Genomic DNA, 7,574 nt, shown 5'->3' on the forward strand with positions numbered 1-7,574 from the left:
GCCAAATGCTCCCAAGAAACCCTAGATGCCTTTCTCTCCCTATAAGTACTCTAGGTCACCCACCTTGTAGCCACTTTGGAAATTAATGATATTGAGTGAGCCTTATGCCTCTTTATTCCTTCCTTAGTCCCCTAGGAACTCCATTGCCCCCTATCCTCTCCTCTCTTCCTTGAGTGAGCTTGGGTCTTCCTTGGTTGGCCTTCATCACCCTAAGTGAAGTGAGCTAGCCTAAAGGAGCTACACCACCAAACACCTTCCCCTCCTCTCTTCCATTTTGTGCATCAACCTTCACATACCTAAACACCATCTCCACCACTTCCATACCCTTGAAGAGATCACCCTTCATGTCATCTCAACCTTAGAGAAGAGAAGGAATCAACCATTAGCCCTCATGGAGAAGTTGGTTCCATCATGCTCGATATGAAAATGTTAAGCGTGATATGATAACCTTATATGTGATAGGAGATGATAATGTATGATATGAGAATGACATGATAATGATATGTATGCATGATATTGATGGGATGATGATGTGTATGCATGAGATTGACATGAAGATAATGTGTTAAGCATATAATACAAGCATGAGACATGTCCATGAGATGCAACGATGTATAGTGTCTAGTATGAGTGTTATACATCATGTGTATAACATATTCTATAACTGTACATGAGTATTAGCCTTTGGACAACCATACATGAGTATTAACCACACATAAGTATTGGCCTTTAGACAACCATACATGAGTATTAACCGCATATAAGTATTAATCTTTGGGAAACCAACCATACATGAGTAGTAATCGCACACAAGTATTCGTCTTTAGGCTACCTACCATACATGAGTATTAGCCTTTGGCAAACCTTACATGAGTATTAGTCTTTGACAAACTGTACATAAGTATTAACATTTATTCAACCACACATGTATATTATTAGCCTTTGAGCAATAACCCATGAGTATTAGCCTTTGGGCAACAACACATGAGTACTAGCCTTTTGGCAACAACACATGAGTAATGGCCTAAGGGCAATTGTATATGAGTATTGGCTTTCGGGAAAACATACATGAGTATTAGCCTTCAAGTGTATAAATTGTTACTGCTCATGGTTATATGGTTTGATATTTCTTTATTATTACTTGTAACTATGATATATTATTTACATCCTGAATATTAATTGTATATGTTGTATGTTATGTTATGTGTGTGGCTACAGGCCTTGTCTTAGATCAAGAGCTAGAGTGAGATGTATGTCACTCCTTTTGCTCTACTTGTTGTTCTTATGTTTGATTTGCATGAGGTCATCAGGTTAATGGTGATGCTAATATTGAGGCTTGGACTTTAGCATGTTTATAGGTAAAGCTCTAATAGGATGTGACATTGGAGTTAGTTTGGGATTTGCTATTTTGTTTACTTAGTTTATTTCATCTTATTTTGAAACAATGTTAGTCATGGGATTAATGTATTGTTTTTAGATGACTAACATAGTCTAATCGTTATTTAGGAAACATTTATGTTGTGAACTTGTTTTATTTTGAACCAAATTTTAATCATATATCCTTTAGATGCATTTTATGAACTATTTATTTATTTCAAATCAAGTTTTATTCAAGTAAGATTCTTTTGTTTTGTTAGTATTTGAGTATAAGTATGAAAGGTAGAAGGTGTCACATAATATGCATCTAATTAACAATCAAACAACATTCTATAATATATTAAGTAAACACTAAAGATACATATTATGATAGTTGTGTAAACAACCACTGTCAAAGGTGTAAATAATTACTGTCAATTAATAAAGAAAAATAACTATATATCAAACTAAATTAAACAATTAATTTAATAATGCTAAATTTCTATAATAAAAAAATTTCAAAAATAAATTATCCCTCAAATAAAATCTAGACAGTTAGATGCCCATGTAGACACTAGCTTTTGTCTGGGGCATAAAAATAAAGACTTGGAAGCTCCTAAGCTATAGAGGAGTGACCATAAAAGCCTCTGAGGAAGCAATAAACATCCATGATGAATAAAGAAGGGGTCATCTCACACCTCAGACTAGATTTTGCTAATCCAACCATTGAGATAGAGGAAAAATGTCACAGGAGGTTATCATAAAAAATTTAGCCTGATCCAACGGTTAATAAATTCGCTAAGGGGTGAAAATCGTTGCTAGGTTGTGCATGATGATCTTGTTTTGGACAGCGTTTGTTGACACATAGTATCTCTCACTAAAGACCTAATTTGAATGATTTGAACGTTGAAGTTAAAGATAAATGTATTGTGAAGATACCATCGAAATATCATCATGATCTAATGGATAACAAATTTTATAGAGTTCCCGTAAAACACCTAAAAAAAGGAAGTTTTATTATGAATAGTATTTATGTTTTGATAGTTTCTCTCGCTATAAACCTATTTTCAACGATCCCACCTTTGAAGTTAAAGATCAATGTATTGAAAAGATACCATTAAAAAATTAGCATGATCTTCTCTAGAAGCCCTGCACAACACCTAAAACAAAGGAATTTTACTCTGAACAACATTTTTGTTCTGATAGTATCTCTCGCTATAAATCTAATTTCAATGATCCGAGCGTTGAAGTTAAAGATCAATGTATTGAGAAGATACCATCAAAACATAAGCACAATCCAATGGTTAACGAGTTCTCTAGAGATCTCATACAACACCTTTTTTTTGTGGATTTATTCCCACTTCTAAAAAAAATCAAAGGACTAAGTCCCACATCTAACAATTCTCTAAGGATTTTTCCTTAAGCAACCCCTTAGCAAAGGGAATAGACACACCTCAAGCTACATCGCTCCCTTTCCCTTTTTGACTGTCTCCAGGGTACTTTGAGTGAAATAAACTCAGTGCAATTCCTAATTAAGAGATCTCTAAACCATTTGGCAGAGATTTCAAAGTTTCCCTAGTCTAAAATTTTGAGCGATAATGAGGTCCTTGTAAAGTGAAGAGGCTGCCAAAAAGCGCCCTTATGTAAATTTACAAGAAGATTTATAAAAGGCTTGCTTCAGAGGTTCTAAATTCTTCTCTCTTATTTATTGTTTTATTTATCTCTTTTCTTGTATGAAATAGAATAGGCATCATATAGATAATAAAGTAATATGTATGCATTAGAGTAGGAATAATGTAGATATAAATTATTGCATGTTTAATAAAATAAAGGGTAGAAAGTTAATTATGTTTTCATTATGCTAAAATTTTCACAAGGTACCAAGTTTGGGCGTTGTGGGGTGCTTAACACCTTCTTTACACGTAACTGACCCTCAGACCCGACTCCGGTTGTGAGGGCCAAAGTCAACCTTTCAAAAACTATTTTCTATTTTCGGTGTTTTTAGCAAAATATTGGTGGTGACTCCTTTAAACTCTTTTCAAAACCATAAGATGAAGGATTAGTCTGGTATTCAAGTAATCCAAAGTTGATGAGATTTTCAAATAGAGGTCCAAACCATCTGTTGGCAAGGTCAAAATTTTTGGGTTCTAACAGTCCATTGCTTTCAGATTTCCTCCAATTCTTTATTGGTGGATGGAGTTAGATTTTTTGATACCTACAATTTTTAAATCGAGATAAGTTAAAGATAATTTGATGATTAAAAAAAATTAATTAAAGTAAGTAAAATGATTTATTCTAATAAATTCAACTACATATTCCTCCATGAGTCCATAATGTTGTTGAAGATAATGGTGAGAATGTGATTCATAGCATAACAATCGCACTCATGATTACCTAGTTGATGTAGGCGCTACAATTAAAATATATTTGAATTTGTAATTAATTGTTAGGTTGACATTTGGCTTACTTTCGGGACAATATATTGAAACTTGTTTCGAGTTATCGGAGGAAGCCTCCGCAAGATCACACTTGCATCCAAAGAAGACTCATGACTATAAATGATAAATAAAAAACACTACAAGAAAAATGATAAATTGCGACGGACAAATTGCGACGGTTATCTAGAAACCGTCGTCGCTTTGATATTGCGACCCTTCATACGACGGTTTTTCAAAACCGTCGCAAAATTGTTCAACATTGCGACGGTTTATCGTAAACCGTCGCAAAATTTGTTTAACATTGCGACGGTTTATCATAAACTGTCGCAAAATTTGTTTAACATTGCGACGGTTTATCATAAACCGTCGCAAGTTTAACATTGCGACAGTTAATCATAACCGTCGCAAATTTAACATTGCGGCAGTTAGTCATAAACCGTCGCAAAATTTTCAGCATTTTTTTTATTAGAATTTAAAAGTTTTTTTTTAAGTATTATGTATATTATCTTAACGAACTTATATTTTATTAACAATTTTATATATACTTTCTTTAAAAATATAAAAATAAATATGTTAAAATTTATAAAAATCCAGTTTAATTTATTTATGATATAAATATGTTTTTAATATCTAATATATATTTTTAGATGATAATTTATTTTAAAATATATCTTATAATAACAATTCTAAATGGAACATAAATCTTCTGATTTTTCTTAGTTTGATTTTTTTAATCAATATATATAATTTTACTATTTTGATTTTTTCAATCAACGTATACAATAAAGAAAAAACACAAAAGATAAACATGCATAGTAAAAATTTTATTTTATCAAAAAACTTTTTATTTTAATATATTACATTATATATGTGAATATTAAGACATATATTATATACATATATATATATATATATTATAATTAAACTTTTTTAAAAAATTAATTCATTATTAAGAAAAAAAAATTTATTACGTGAGAATTAATTTCTTTCAAAAATTTGATAGATATAAAATAAATAAACATTTTTTCTGAATCTATATTTTTATTTTATTAGAATATAATTTTTATTTTTTAAAATATATTATTTTTTTAGATAAAAAATTATGTATATGTCAAATAGTAGTGGGGCAAGTGCCCACTATTCCAAATGTACATCCGTCCCTATATATATCTATATATATATATATATATATATATATATATATATATATATATAATATAGGGGGTTATAATTATACCAATGTAACTTTTATTAAGTATTATGTTGTTCAATAACTTTATATTAAATGTGTATTTTGTAAATCTAACCGTTAAATTGAAAGTTCATATCACTTTATAAGTGTATATCAAATTTTGTTAAAATTGAACAACAACTGGAAGGTAATCAAATTGTTTATATTTTAGTGTATTTTAAAATGAATATATGACATCAATTTTGTTTTATAAAAATGAAGTATCAAATCATCTTGGATTAATATAAAGTTTTGTATATATAATCTTTGAGAGATATGAACTTTCAATCTAACAGTTGGATTTACCAAATTCACATTTAATATAAAGTTATTGAGCGGTGTAATACTTAGTAAAAGTCACATTTAATATATATATATATATATATATATATATATATATGAGGGGGTTTATAATTACATCAGTGTAAATTTTACTAAGTGTTACACAACTCAATAACTTTATATTAAATGTGAATTTTGTAAATTTAACCGTTAAATTGAAAATCTTTTACTGTTAAATCATATATACAAAATGTTAAATTAATCGAAGATGATTTCTTATATTAAAATAATTTATAAGTATGTAATAAATAAATATTTATAATTTTATAAATTATATTATCATTATAAATTAAAAAATTTAAATAATTTAAATTATAATTTTAAATCGAAATAAGTAGATGTTAATTATAAAAGTAAGTACATATAAATAAAGAATAACTAAATATATTATTATTATTATTATTATTATTATTTGTAATATAAAATTATTATAATACAGATATGAGATTGTATATTTGAGGATGACTTAAATGAATTAATCTGTACAAGTTATACTGACAACATACATATACATTTCGGTAGCTTACTCATCAGAACTTAACAGTTAAGCGTGCTTGACCTGGAGTAGTACAAGGATGGGTGACCTTCTGGGAAGTTTCCCAGAAATTGCACAAGTAAGGATAAAACATGCTAAACAGTGAAATATCGTGAAATAAAATCCTTGAAAGGCCAAATATGAGGATTGTTACATTAATAAATTTATTAAAATAAAAAAAAAATTATAATTTTTGACTGTTAAAAAAAGGATTGTAATATTAATTTAGAGGCAGTTGGTGCGACAGTTGATGAAAGGGTTGCAATGTTAATATAGAGGCATTTGGTGCGACAGTTGATGAAACGGTCGCAATTCCAATTTTGCGACGGTTTGTGCAACGGTTCTGATAACCGTCGCAAAATTGCCTGGTGACGGACGACTCTGCGACGGTTCCCAAACCGTCGCAATGTTGTCTTTGCGGCAGTTATAACCGTCGCAATGTAGGTCATATAACCGTCGCAAAATCGTCATTTTCTTGTAGTGAAATAATTAAATAATAGAATTATTATTGGTTTAATGAAATTATATAAAATAGAATATGTATTCAAATTATATACTTACGAGTCAATAAAATGTCTAATAAGCAACTTAATAATTTACTTGTGTAATGAACACAAAAAAATCACAAGAAACTGCATTATAATTATAATAAGATGTTGATAATGAACCTTGGATATTTAAATGCAATAAACTAAATCATTGATTACCTTAGGCATCTAAGCCTTAGTTAGCCTACTCAACCATAGAATAAAAGTTCCCAAGGCCTACTCCATTGTCTAAACCTCTACAATGGGTACATGGACTCGAGAAATTTGTTCTCTAATGTCAACAAACCCCACTCGTATCATATCATTTGGATCTGGCTAATGGTGGATGGTTGACCCCAACATGTGCACGTTAGCCATGGCCACCAACTTCTTTAACGTGCTGTGAATGCATAATTGCACCTCTAGTAGGATATCATCAACAACATCATCCTTTGATGTGTTAAAGGTAGAACAACTCCTTTTCGTGTTGGCTACCCTAAAAGAAAGGGAAATCTTTGAAGGAGGAGAGAAAGATGCCTATGAAGGTTGTGTAGTAAGACCCGTCAATGCAAACTCTACTCTTAGGTACTCCAACAACTCCACCTTTATGTTTGTATACATCTCTCCTAGAACTTCATCTTTAAAGTCTGCCTAGTGAGCACAAGTAATATGTTATTTATTGACATACTTAGCTGAAAGAGGCTTGAACATAGTGTGGATGCCTCTACCTTGTCTAGTGGTTAAAACATAACCTAGATGTTATGGATGACCAATGACAACCATCAAAATGTCCTTACGCCCCTCCTCAACAAATGAACCATGTGTGGCTTGTTCTTCTAAATTATCCTACGACACAATAGTTTAAATAAATATGTTATTATCCATGATCAATAATCCATCAAACATGTGAAAAAAAAAAGATACTTACAATCTTCTCTACTACAACCCAGGTTTCCTTAAACATTTACTCTAGTGATTTCCATGTGGCATGATGAATAGGTGAGGATACAAGACTAACCCCTAATCCATCACCTAGAGAAGTAAAAGCCTCTTTGATCATATCCTCCTCAAGCTTCTCATATCCCTCACGAGATAGTGTGTCGGGTAGAGATTAAGCTTATGTGCTTGTCTTTTCTTTTCCTATT

Source organism: Cajanus cajan, chromosome 9 (assembly GCF_000230855.2).
Source record: "Cajanus cajan strain Asha chromosome 9, NIPB_CcT2T_4, whole genome shotgun sequence".
Taxonomy (NCBI): domain Eukaryota; kingdom Viridiplantae; phylum Streptophyta; class Magnoliopsida; order Fabales; family Fabaceae; genus Cajanus; species Cajanus cajan.